The 14,599-nt window shown below is 40.6% G+C and overlaps 1 long non-coding RNA gene across 1 annotated transcript; it reads right to left on the reverse strand.

The window, feature by feature from the left end:
* Positions 1-7,149: 7,149 nt before the first annotated feature.
* Positions 7,150-8,298, reverse strand: LOC146987030 (uncharacterized). Its single transcript, XR_015035912.1, has 3 exons — positions 8,131-8,298; positions 7,775-7,861; positions 7,150-7,617 (listed from the first exon to the last, which is right to left on the reverse strand). It is a non-coding gene; the product is annotated as an uncharacterized LOC146987030 (long non-coding RNA).
* Positions 8,299-14,599: the final 6,301 nt, after the last annotated feature.

Below are 14,599 nucleotides of genomic sequence, written 5' to 3' on the forward strand. Positions count from 1 at the left end.
TTGCAGGTATTTGCAGGTTTCTGCACCAGAGAGTTGCAACTAGACGGTCTGATTTGGAAGGCTCTTTCAAATTTAGCAAATGCAACCTTTGTTTTCTGGTCTCCAACAGGTGGCTCAACCTATCCCAAGATTCATTGCACTTTAATAACGAAAGCGAACAACATTGATGGCGAGTTGGAGGATAACTCTTATAAATGTATTGGGTTTCCGGTCAGTTCAAAAGCTGATGGTTTTTGTGGAAAGAATAGCTGTAGATGCAAAGCCAGACCATCTTATTTTGGTTCGGCCTTTCCAATGATGGTTATAAAACTAACTTGCCTATAGGTATGTGCTTCCACTCAATTTTTCATTTCCGTTCAGTACTCAGACTGGTATTGAAACGCTTTCCTCACTTTTCTCCTGTAGAGAATCTACAGGCCAATAAGCAAACAGAGGGACTGGCTGAGAACAATGACATTGAGGTTATGCGCCAAGTTTGAAGTTGTGGTTCATTCATAATGACGGCGGAGATGGATGTTTACGAAGCCATTCGTTCCATTATGGCAACGCTGCTGTCGTTAATGGACATCTTGCACACACTGGCTTTGGCCGTTGTTTACAGTTTACATCATGCAACAGCTTCATCACAACTAAACGTAACCGATTGGGTAAAGGCAGATCCAATCGTTTTAAGCTATCCACCTACTAGGAAGTAAATGTTTTTCAATGGCGAGTGGCCAGTCTTTTTGCACAAATGAAATTGAAAGTGCAAGAAACTTGTTAGGACCAGAACAGCTTCACCTTCATAAACCACAGCTATTGTGTTACTCAGAGATCAGTCTGCTACACCTCCTGGTTACTGTTGCTATTTGCTTGTCGGGCTTTCAAGCTGACAGTGACGGTGGTGGTGGCCAATCGTCTCTCTTCAGTGGAAAGTAGCTTAAAGTTTGTCCAAGAAGCGATTAGATGTGTTGTTTGTTTAGATTTATTGTAGATTTGCTTCTTTGAAAAAAAGAAAAGACCATTGGTCGGCCAGGCTGGTCCCACTGCTGTGGTTAAGCTGTGGCTTAAGCCTGAGCTTGAAATGAAAGCTGCAGGTCAGCCACAGTTTTTGGGGACAGGGTTTTATCAAACGCCCAATTAGAGCCTGATCATTCATTATATTCTCTTATGGCATTATGTTATCATGTGAAGATAACTGACATGGAAGTGTTATCATCAGTCTTTCTCTTCTGTTTCATTAGCTCGTCTTATCTTTGCCCGATACGGCTCCTCTGTGTCTTTGAGACGACATTTTACATCTGAAATCTGCAGCATGAGACTCACTTGTTTGTACAGCACATGTGTGGCTCTGTGTTTGCGTGTGCATGTACTGAGCACACAAGGATATGCACAATCCTGTTATCAGTATTTAAATTATGGCCGTCATGCGTCATTTCAGAATGCTTGACCATCTGCAGGCGCTCTCTCTCCTCCCTCACAGGGACTTGGACAGCATGGCAGTGGCTAATATTCAGCCCGCTGTGTTTGCACAGGAGCACAGTCTGAAATCTGCCGTGGCCTCTGTTTATACTCGGGCACTGCACTCGTGTCTCACCCCGCTGACAAGTGTGGGTCTCAAACCCTGGTGACGTTATCTTCGCAAACGATCCCGGTTCTTTTCAGCGGCTCTTTGGTACCAACAGATTTAGTGAGAGCTGTTCTTTCTGCTGTCGTGCCAAAATAACCACTTCCTGTTTATACAGTCAGTGGCTGTATTAGTGTTTCTGTGGATCTAGTTTTGCTTGATATTAACATTTTCATTTTAGTCGTGTTAAAAGGAATACGCTATAAAATTGAGGCAAGACTCATCTATCCAGCTCTGCTTTCTCCAAAATGATGTTAAAGCAATTCAGATTTTAATTAGTGAATTCTTATTAAGTCCCGACTTGAATGTTTTTGTTCCCGCATTTCGGTGTATGTGGTGAATTTCAACACTGTGTTTTTCAATTTAAAATAGGAGTGTCCAGAAAATATGACTGGGTAGAGTTAGCCTTTCTGTAATATGTATAACTATACACTGTTCACATCAGCTTATACATAAGCACCCATACATTTCCCATATAAGCCCTTGTTTGTATGTTTGAATAATCAAATATGATGATGGGAGATAATGCACTGTAAAACTGTTTACATTTCAGTTCAACAGTATTTTTTTTAAAGTTTTTTTTTTTTTTAAGTATATTTTTTGGCTTTTTTTGCCTTTATTTGATAGTACATAGTGAGATAGACAGGAAAGGGGGAGGCAGAGAGAGGGGGAATGACATGCAGGAAAGGTCTGCCCATCTGCCTTTAACCACTGTGCCATGCACTGCCCCAGTTCAACAATATTGTGACTATAAATTTACCAATCTGTCCTTGGATTCTTGAATTTTAAGATAAAAGTTGAATACTTTTTGATGTGATAATTTTCTTAAATGCTTTCAGTGTATTCACAGTTTAGTCTATAAAACCACAGCACTGCAGTGACAATTAAATTTTTATGCAAATAAAACTTTCATCATGCTCCTGCAACAGACTCATTTGCATCTCGTCATGACGTTAGATCAGCTACACTGTGTGACTCTAAAAACAGAATAGTTACAGTAGACAACTTCACTGACACCTCAGAAACACTTTTTGAATGTTTTCAGTTGCTGGATTTGAGATGTATTTTGCTCACGCTGGAGAGAGCTGTGTGAACCCAAACCTCTCTGACACAACAGATCGATAGGCCACAAAGAAGAAAATAAAATAAAGATAGGCCTGTTGTGGGTGATGGGGATCAAGAAAGTGGGTTGTAGAGCTGCTGTGATAATAATAATAATGACAATAATAACATAAAATACAAATACACCTTAGCTATTTGGAGGTGGGGTTGCTGCTGCACCTCTGCACCCGTACTTCTTGCAGCCATGGCTGAATGACGTCTCGGTGTGGGAACTCCAGCTGTGTCTCGTGTGTGCAGCACATTAACAAACAGCTGTCAGAGACTTCTCACTGGTTACAGTGGACGTAATAATAGTTAATTAGTCTGGTTTATTTTCTTTTTGTCTTAGCTGATGGGTCCGATCACATTAACTTCATCAGGTCATAACATTTGATTCGTCTAGGATTTGATGGTCCATGTGAGCTGCCAGTGACTACATAAAGCTTTTTCAGGTCACTTCAGGACACTATTTCATGTCAGTGTTTTGACACATGCATGCAAAGACACAGTTTCTCTTCCTTTCTGTTTGACTTCAGAAACTTCAGAATCGTGTCCAAAAAACGAAACAAATCAAGAGCCACCATGTTGCCAGGAAAGTGAAAAGAAATGAAATCTAATGAATAATTTAAAAGAAGACCTACAAGGGCATTAGTTCTTCTACAATAAGAAATCAGTGAACTAAACTATTTTTATAGCCTTGATGTTAGAAATGAAAACTGAAGTGTTGGTGACCATATGTTAGAAAAAGCTGCCAGAAAGAAATTGCATCCCCTTTGGGAAAGACAACCGTGGGAGATATATAAAAACACAGAACAGTTCCTGCATGTGGTTGAGGCCTTAAACCAGTCAGGACTAAGTTGTGTCATCACAGAGGTGTTTCCCAGCCGGTGGAGAGCAAATTGAGAAAACTACAGCTGGTGAAAGTTTGACAAATGTTCAGTCAGTGCAGTACATAATAATTATGTCCCAACTAACCCAAAAATGTGATCAGTGCGAGCTGTAGTGAACATGTTGCAGGATCATAATATTGCTGTCAAACTGCATGTTTTGGAGACTAATTTGTGTTTGATATAATTGAAATCGTACAATGTAACAGGATTTAGTGTGAGGAAGATGATGGATTTTTTTTTTTTTTTTGCCACAGTCAGAAGAAGTGAGACAGATTAAGTCCTGGCTAAGATGTTTTGGTTTTTTTGTGGGTTTTACTGGACTCACATCCTGTTAGAAATATACAGTTAACTCTGTGGGTTAAGGAACATGAGCCTTTTCCCTGTGTAGCAGTATCAGCATTGGCACACAGTTTATTCTCTGTAGTAGTCGTTTTTAGACACACTGCTTTAGGGTCAAAGGTACAATGTAAAAAAACACCATTAACTTAAGTCTGTGTGTGTGTTGCTTTGATCCATGATGGTGTCTGTAGACCTCACACTTTCCCCCCAAAAAAGAATCCCACCATAAATAGAGAATCCAGAAATGTTTTTTAAGAGCGAACCTTATTTACTCAATTTGAATGATAAAATGAAGCTTTGCTATTTTCCTTCTATATGAAAGGCAAACTGCATCACATGGGAAATGGCACTCAGTGAGTGGAGTGCAGAGGAGCTTTCATGTCAAAAAAGGCTTCTGCTTAGTTATTCAACTCGCTCTTTGTTGTCGTTGTCCAAGCTTCATACATGAATTTAAATTAGCAGTGGAATAGATAGAATCGGGATTGTTGCAGTGTTGCAAATCCAAGATTTGTGGTTTTACTGGCGACTAATATTAACATCATTCTGTGTGAGTGTGTGTATCTGTTTGTGTGTTGTATTTTTTTTTGTTTTTTACACTGCCTATCTGAGTCAAATAACTCTAACTTTTGTCTTTCAGAGTCTTTCCTTGCTGATAGGTTCGTCAGAGGTAAACTGACAGAAACGAGAGCTGCAGGATACTCACTCATCATTTCTCGTTAACACTGCTCGCTTTGTTTTAATTAGCCGCTGTGACTGACACCTGTGTTACTGTGACACACTGTATCCAGACTGGTGTTATCCTCCTTCCCAGCTGTTTGCTCGCCAGCCATCCTAAAGGTGTCTATTGTCTCTATCCCCCAGGAGAGAACCACATGTGGAAGGTGTCCATCGCTGTTTGGTCGCAGAAAGAATATAAATGTCTCATTTTATTCTTTAGTTTGGCTCAATGACATTGTGGCACAGTAAAATATACAGTATAATGTGTCCACGGGGGTGAGTTAAATTTGTGTCTTTATGTGAGTTGAATCATTAGTAAGTAGTTTGCATTTCACTATAACACAGCAATTCAGCTGAGCGGCTGTTGGCCTTTTTCCAAACAAGTCAAGTAAAATGATTTTTGCATAAGAAACAGTAATCGCCTTAAGTAAACGTGGTATTAAAATAAGACAAACAAAAAATCCATGTTAAATATGACACAAACCTGCTCGCTAAGTTTCTATCTGCGCAAGAAATGAAAGTGAGTTTTTCGTTGGAGAAGTTCCTGTTGCTTCCTAGAAGTTTGGGCTGATTGAACTGAACTGTGGTTTGAGGTTTGATGTCTCCATCACACAGATAAATTAACACTTCCTGTTACTAACATAGCTTTGAGGAAACCCTGCTTCAAGAACTTAACACGTAATTTTACAGTGAATGTGATGGTCAACTTGCAGATGTCCACTGTCATTTTCAAATGATAATACAACTTTTGTTGTATGTATAATGTTGACGCTCTACTACTGGCCCGAAGTGTTAAAAAAAGATAAAAACAAACATATTGCCCTGCACAGGGAGGTATTCAGATGTTGCCTTTGACTAAAGAGTTTTTTCTAGTCGACTGGTATTTTTGTATTTTTTTTTTGTATTTTATTTATTTGCACCATAAAAAAACGACAATTACAAAAAACAGAAATGAAAGAAGAATAGTAAGTGCAGGAGAGGTTAAAAAACCCTACATGGGCTTATAAGAAGCACCTCCCCAAGAAATATACACATTCAGAGGATAAATCAACAACAACAACAGGAGAAAGCAACAACAAATAACAACAAAAAAGGAAGTAATACAAGTGCCATTTTATAGCACACACTCAAAGAAGTCAGAAAAATAAAAACATGGGTATGTATAAATATAAAATAATTGTATTTAACTGAGTGTATGAGCATGTAAAGAGATAATGATCCAATGACAAATATACTGGAAAAGAAACTATTAGGAACTGGTAGTTATTAGTTCAAATCGTTCATTGACGAGTCGGACATGATAACAATTTAATTATACAATCAAAGCTATGATTCATTAGAGAATAGTGTTTAGTATGTTGTGGGAGAAATGTTGGATACTCGTCTACTTTACAAAGAAATGCGAGTTGTTTAACCCCTTGAAACCTACTGGCCTGCCGGAGGACCCAGCATGCATTGGAAGCAACAAGGTTAACCAGGTGAAGCTACAGGAAGCAAAGAACCTGTTAATGACACAGGTAAAAGCAGCAAAGATTGATCAACAACCAGCAACGACAGAGCTACAGAGTGTCGGGTGTTCATGGGAAGTAGCTTTCGTTAGGTTAGCTACTTCTGTTTCAATTGATGCCTCATATTTCAGATCAATGAATGATAGGTTTACATGTGTCACCTACCTTCCTGAAGTTGTCCTTTACCCTCTTGAAACTCTCCCCGACTCTGGATTTACTTCCTGATACACATTGATGTCTAATTACCAACATATCTGGCATTTGTTTGCTAAAAATGGTCAAGAATTAGCTTGTTTTGTTTTTTATCCAGCTTTCATGCTTGTTTTTAACAATAAATTTTAATGAGATGAAGGATTTTAGTCGTCAGATGTCTGGATCATAACAAGCTGAGCAAACGTTAGCAGCAGCTCAGCTCTCAGCCCCCCGAGGCCTCCAGTGTCTGTCAGTGTTGGAGAAACACTGATTTTTAACGTGAAATTGCTTTGTTCTATGTTTTTACCAGATTTAATCACCGGGTCCGTTTGTTCTGGAGAAAAAAAAGAAGACCTCTGTGGATGATTCTGCTCCAGGTAAAAAACCTCCTGAACAACTGGATCTGAAGTTATCAGTAAGAACAAGCAGAGTAGCGAGGCCGATGCCTCTGCAAGACCTCGTGTGTCCAGCAAACGGCATCGGAAAAACACTGAATTTTGATGGGAAACCTTTTGTTCAGTGTTTTTTTTACCTGGTCTAATCATTATTTAGCTTCTGGTAAAAACGTATTGAGCAATTGATACTGAAGGTGTATTGATCAGTAGAAGCTAAAGCCACAATGTCATCAAAGGTGAAAATGACAACTCCTGCGATCTCACACTACTTCACAATGCCACCAGACTCTGTTGTTTGTTATTGTTTGGATTGAACAACAGAAAAATACATATTGTGTGTTCAAAAATAATTTAGTAACTACATGGTGAGGCACCATGGACGGTTGTCAGGACACTTTACCCCAAAACAATGTTTTATTGGAATAGTTTATTTCATATTTACAGATTGAAGTTCACAAAACTATACAAAGTTATATAAATAAGGATGAAAAGTTAAGATTCAGCAATTTTCCAGCTCTGTATGAGAATGTAAAATATTAATGTTTCATCAAAATGTGATAAAAATGTGAAATACTTGAAGAGCTTGCTGGTTTAACCGAACTGAGCTGAACTTTCCTCCAGGTCATTGTAATCCTCCTTTGACATATACCCAGAGTATGTATAGTCTGATTTGCATGATGCAGACAGTTGACGTTGCAACTGGTCCCTCTGCGTTTTCAAGGCTTCATATTCCCTCAGCAGAGTCCTCAGCAGGTTGTTGCAGCAGGAGCATCCCTGGGTCGTGTTCTGTTGAGACCGGTCAGTCGCGCACAGTTCTGCTATCGTGGAGGAATTGAAAGGAAGCTGATCTACGTCTTCATTTGAATAAACTGGGAAAAAAAAGAAGACATTTTTAGGACTTGGTTGCACAACACCCCACTGAGGAAACATCATCCAGTATTACAACATGGTTTCAAGTGTACTGTAGCTTCCAGTGCAAAGCAAAATACTGATAGTGAAACAGAAATATGGTTGGACACAACTTACAGGCAAGGCGAAGGGAGACGTTAAGAGCGGCCTGTGTGACACACAGAACTGCTAAAGTTATAATCCCAAATCTGAAGAGTCTTCTTTCTGTGGGAGGGGGAGTCACACATAGACATGGTTCTTTGGTCAACAATGACGCTGCTATTACACCTCTTAAATCTGTTCACACATCATATGTAACATGAACATAAACTGATGCTTCATCATTCTAATACTGAATTATGAAAATAATGAGGTAGCAAGAGTAAAACGCAAGAAACATTTACCTCCCGAAGGACAAAAGATAATCAACAGTATCTCACAGATGGATTTCTTAATTAATAATTCTTCTTTTTCCTCAATGAACTTGCTCTTACCTGATGCCTGAGTGTCACCTTTGTTGGTTTCACATCCCGGGAGATCATATGCGTTGCTGTAGTCTGAGAGCTCATGTTCTTGTGCCATGATGATCCACTGTGAGAGAGTTTGGGTTTGACTTGAGTCTCTATACTGTCTGACGCTCCCTACAGCTGCTTGTCATCATGTGTCAGATGAGGGAAGTTGCTTGATTTGAGGAAATGATATTCTTCTTCTTCTAAGTCAGCGTCTAAAAAGGCTAAACTTAGATTGAGTGGTGACGTTGGTCTGTAAGTATTATCATAGAAACACTAATAGGGTCCATCTGGTGTAAATCCCCTTTCATAGAAATTTTAAGTAGTTTCATCAAACACATATTCACAAGACTCTGAATCTTCCTGCAGTTCCTGAATGTCACAAACTAAAAGCAGGAGTGGTTTATTAAAGTCTTGAACCATGTTGGTCAAATCTTGTGATAAATTGATGAGCAACACAGAGCTTTTCATTTTGTCTGGGGGTTGCAGTCAATGATGTGACCCAACAGCAGTCTGTCTGTCGAGTACAATTTGTGCTCGAGTCGAGATAAAAAATGAGCATTTCACCCGGCGTGTGAAATGTTTATTGCATGTTTTTGACATGCAGGTCACATCGTTTATGTCTTGGCAGAGTTAATGCTCCTCCTGTTTGTTTATTTCCCAGTAGTGGCAGGTAGAAAGACAGAATAATTGGTCAGTCATTTGGTTAGTTTGTCCGTGTGGACTTTGGTTCACAACACGACTTTGTCGACAAGTGCTGAGCAGATTTCCAGGAAATTTGGTATGGATGTCCACGGTCCCAGCCGAATTGTCCCTGATCCCACCATCAGCTCAAAAATGTCCACATTTGCACAAGAATTATCTGATAATCAAGACAAATCAAGTGGGCAGATAGCCATGAAATTGAGTGCAGACTCTTCCCAATTTGGACACTCAGGAGGCTTTCTACCAGTCTCACCCTCAGGCCAAAATGTCAGCATTTTACATAAGATATTCATCATGCTACTGGCCCATTGTTATTTATACCTTTCATTAGGAATAATTACTGAGTTTAACAGAGATTCCTAAGTAAAAACGCAGTCACTTTATATCTCTTTTGTTCTTTATCTGACGGCCACAGGACCTCACTAACATCACAGGCAACACTCTGTTTGATCAAACAGCAGGGAAAGTCTCTCGGCATGAGGAGTCCAGCCCTGATGCGCTCCAGCAGCTACATCCCCACATGCTTCCTCCAATGCTTGTGTAAAAGAAGTATGGACTCATAGGGATTGGCATTCATATATACCCTCCTTAAAAAAATAAACAATACTGAAATGGAGGGCCCATCTTTGGCCCCCTTTTTTTATTTCTTAAACCTTGATTGCTAACTGAAAAGCAACAGGTGTTTGCCCATGTGAGTCAGTGGTGTAATTGGCAGGTTGAATTTAGCATTTTGAATGGAAGTGATTTACATGTGAACACACAGAGATTCTGGTGGTGAGAACTGTGCCAAAAAGGTAGATCTCAGAAGAGGGTTTTTTGGTCGTTATGTCTCAAATTCCAGTTTAGCGCGCATAATTGACAAAAGCTGTTGGTTGTGTCTGCACAAAAATACAACCAAGATCCCAAAGCATTGGAAAATCATCATCTCAAGAACCTTTTAAAGTCTATAAACACTCATAAATGTGAAAATAATTTAGTTTTATAATATTGTCTTGAGACATTACTGTCTTTTATCATAAACCAGTATCTCAAGAGGAAGAAAAACCTCTTGTAAAGTATTGATATTATGACAAAAATGGGGTTCAGGGATAACAACATTTAGAAATATTATGTTATGATTCAAGTGCCCAGAATAATTAAATATGTTAAAATTTTACAACACAGTGCTGCATATTCTCAATTTATCACTTTTCCCTGCATTTTCATCATGAAAATGAAATCACAGGGACACTGACGATAGATCGTCTATCAACCAGCACATGCAGTTTGTGATTAAAGGGAGAATGCAGGTGTATGGAAACGGCTGTCAAGCTTTCCAGTTGAGATGAAGCCATGAACATGTGAATTACATGTGTGATAAGGCTCTTACATACACCGGCGTCTGTTCAGCTTGCATTTATGTATGAACCCCGATCCACCCTGTTTAATATGTTTTCCCCTGGGGCGGGGTTGAAATTCCAGGGGAGGAAGATGTTAGTACCTGTCACCTGAGCAAGGCTGCCACAGTCAAAAGCACAAACTTTATCAGTTCAAATTAAAGCTTCAATGGTGCAAATGATACAAACAGTGACAATGCTCCCATATCCTAACAACCACGGGGGAACCGTGCATGATAGAGTTGTGGAGATGGGTGAAATTAATGGGTGTGTTCGGCTGCAGAGGAGCTGCTTCCATGACGCTGACGTGGGATACAGGGTGCAAGAGTGCATTCTAGTGGGCAGCAGGAAAATCACAGGAAGTGCTGGAGGAATGTGCTGTGGCAGAAATATTTTTGTGGAGCTTATGGCGATTTTTTAAAAAACTGATCTGAATTTCTGCAAATGATGTTGATGTGTACCAGCACAGTGTCCCGAGGCCTTCTCATTTCTGATGCTCCTGGTTGGGATAAAGCTTGATTAGGAGCCTATTGATGCAGGGAGGCCCAAATTATTAACATCAGATTACTTGGTAATGCTTCATCAATGCTGCTGAGCTGCACTGACAAAACTAATTGATCATGTCATTCTACTCTACAATTGAGTCTCATAAAAAGAGACCACAAAATACAATGAGATGAGATCTGTGTTTGTGTGCTTTAGAAGATATGAGTATATTGTATATATACGCACAGGCAGTATTTATAGCTGTGTCCATCCATGCTGAAAAAAACAATCCCAAACTCAGAGGCAGACGCACACACACACATACCTGCACACATGGTCACTGCACAGATTCACGGGAAAACACTCAGCCATTCATGCACTGAGCCTCTCTCACAGTATTCCATATCATGCACCTGTGCACACATTCACATTAAATTACATGAATTCAGACGCACTCATGCAGGGACACACACACACAAACAACCAGCTGCATCCATACAGGTATTTTTGTGTGTGCGTGTGTGTGTGTGTGTGTGTGTGTGTGTGTGTGTGCGTGTGTGTGTTTGCATGGACATGTGAGAGCCCACCGTCTAAAAACAATACATAAATCATGGAAACAATGGCAGCAGTCAATGGTGTGCATGTGGATGCACCCATGAGTGCCAACAGTAAGGTCATGATGTCACTCTGTTGACAGAGACCCACCAATCACAGAGGAGCTTCATCCTCTGAGGAGTTAGATTTAGCCATGTTAGCTAGCAACATGTTACCAGGGCTGGTAACGTCTGTGGGCCCGTCAGTCCATCACCTGACTGAAATATCTCAGCATCTGCAGTATGAAATGGATTTCCATGAACTTGAAAAGAAATCATCATTGAATTTCCTTTTTTTTTTGGGAAAATAGTAGCTATGTTTCTACCTTGTTTGTTTGTTTCCTTCTTTTCATCTCTTACCTAATTTAAATCGCCATTGTAATTCTTCTCTTTGTATGTTTGAATTGCATGCTTTTAACTTTCTTTCTTTTTTATAAATATTGGGTAGAAAAAACGTATTTCCGTGAAATTTTGGACAGACTTTTGTTCATGCTCCCCAGAGGATGAATTGTGATGAACTTTGTAGATAGTCTTACTTTTCCGCTGCTGCTAATTACACATCAAAATTTTTCACTACTCCTGTGAATTAGTGTGACTTCTAGTTCAATTTCTGCCCCAAACTAAACAGTAGTGACACTAAGAATAGTGAGGTCGCCAAATGTTAGCATGCCAAGTTGTCCTGTCACTATGCCTCCAATTGATCATGTGCCCTGGCTACTTGGCCAAGGGAATGTCCCTTTGGCCGAATGGTTAGCGCGCATGACTATTACCCGGGAGTCTGGGGTTCGTAGCCCGCCTGGGCCCTCTTCACCTTGCCACACTGTGTTGTTATTAAAACTGAACTCATAAAATCTGTGTTTAAATCAAGTTCACAGAGCCACTAACATGGCTGTAAACTCATGTTGATGCTGGTGATCTGCTCTTGGCGCATGGCATCTGCCCGACTTCCTATTTCTCCAACTTCCCATTTCTCCAACCATACATTTCTATATTTTTGCATCCATTAGTCCGACCTCCCATTTCTCCGACTTGAGTAACCCCAATCCCAACCCTAAACCTAACTATAACCCTCTAGAATAAGTCAGATTAGTCTGAGAAATGGGCGGTCGAACTCTTGGGTGGTCAGACTGACGTATTCTCCCCATTTCCTCTTGACACTAACTTAACTTCAAAGACTTTCACACGTTTGTTTTTTTCTTTTACTGCTCTGAACTCTCCCTTTGTATCGTTCGTGCATTTGAAGTACCATTAAAAGGTGTCCCTGAAGTGTTAGTTTACAGCCAGCAACATCCTTTTCTCATTATGTCGCCTAGTGTAGCAGCGCTCGTTCTGAATGCAGAAGTCTTGCATATGTTGTGTCACGGTCTGTTCCCCCACCTCTCAAATTGCTGCTTCCCTCTTCCATATCCCCATAATGTTGCCCCCGCCCGGCTGCTTGTTGGATTAGGAGATTAGCTGGGTTAGCGTATGCCGGTTTTGCATCACAGGGACGAGTGGTTGGGGTAAGAACCAGAGGTCAAGCATCAGGTGAGGAGGAAACAGTTTGTCTGATTGTTGTTTGTTATGTCTGGGCGGGTGGAAAAGCATGAATAGCAAGTTTAGAGAGAAAGAGGGATGGAGAGAAAGTGTGTGTTTGGACCAGATGCACAGCAAATCTGTTTATTCTGCACAATTTGGCATCAAACACAACAGACTGCTGAGTGCCTGCTACTGCTTGTGGTGCCCCATTAAAATGGAATTTATTGCTGCCTTAAGAGCAAGCCCGAATTACACATTTTCCCCTCTCTGCTCCGTCTTCCTCCCTCTCTCTCTCTCTCATTTGCACTTTTCCTTTTCTCCTCCAGTTGTGGTGGTGATAGTTGTGGTATTGGTATTTTTTATTTTCATTTCTTTCCTCAAACTTCTCACAGCAACTGTCAGACGAGTCATCACAACGGCTCATTACAGAGCAGGTAGCCTACGTTTGGTACGCCCACCTACCTGTCAGCCAACACCATCGTCTCTCTCTGTCACCTTGAGTGGCGCCAACAACAAAATGACTGTCCATGAATGTGGCGGCCGGCAGCTATCGTTCAGTAAACACTGCGTCTCTTTACACAAGCTTAGCGAGTATCCAGCACCTCATTCTCCTTCATTTTCCCCTCAGGGACTAGTCATTTGTTTGAAAGCCGTGTCAACATCTGAACACGCGAGAAGACGTCATTTGCAGGTGTCTCATGTAATGTGGCTGTTTTTAGAAGACGGTTAAATGTCACATTTGTTTTTCAGTCGCCTCCAGATAACACAGGGACTGAGATAATGTAATAAGTATCTGCTTGAGCTTTAGGACAAATGACATCACCAGCCTGACAACCTGTTTCCACATTTAGTTTACACTTATAACCAGACTTTGAACTTGTGCTGTAAAGAGAGCGTGAACCCGGGGCCCACATCTCGCTCCATAAATCTCCTCAGCCAATGATAAATTCATATTTAATGACCATGGCCATCGTCTGGGAAGGAGGAGCATTCTTTCATTATTGCCTCTTTCCCCTGCTGCTTGGTCGAGATAATTGATTTCTCTGTGGTAACAAGGTATCGACCACGCATGGTAGCCGGCTAAGACGGCGGTTCGATTCAAAGGAGGGTGGGAGAGGGAGAAGAAGAGGAGGGGGAAAAAAGGAACAAGGGATAAAGCTAAAAAGAGTGAGAGAGCAAGAGCATTAAAAGCCAAGAAGCCAGTTAAAAAAAAAAAAAAAACTCACAGGTGGGTGCAGATTGAACAATGACTCTTGTTTTTCACGGTTTTAAAGGCAGAACATAGTTTGGTATTTCAGTGTTGTATGTTTAATTCACCAAATGGAAAGCATATTGATCACACAATCTGTCACATAATTCACTGAAAACGGTGTCAGAAACAAATCTGGAGGACCACTTTTCAAGCACATGCTTAGCCTGCTGAGGGACACAGCGTGTTTATAAATTTGCAGCATTATACTTTTGTTCCTTAAGCCTCACTTAATGCTCCCCTGCACATTTTTATGTGACTGGAGAAGCAAAATCTGCACGGTGCCTGGTCTGAGCAGGTTCTGCAACGTAGAAACACCCTGTGGCAAAGCATGTAAATCAGTGTCTTAGGTAGTAAAGTGTTGCAAAGACAAGAAGTCAAACACGGATATGCAAAAATCATTTGTCTAGTGGTTAACACGGCTTTTTGCTTTAGCAAACGCATCGATTCGATACGTGATCAGATGGGTGGATTTGACTGGCAGTTATTGAGTTGACATCTCAGAGGTGCTGCCATTATTGGCCCTG

The sequence above is a fragment of the Trachurus japonicus genome, chromosome 5, assembly GCF_045865225.1.
Source record: "Trachurus japonicus isolate A0001 chromosome 5, Traja_1.0".
In the NCBI taxonomy this organism is placed as follows: Eukaryota; Metazoa; Chordata; class Actinopteri; order Carangiformes; family Carangidae; genus Trachurus; species Trachurus japonicus.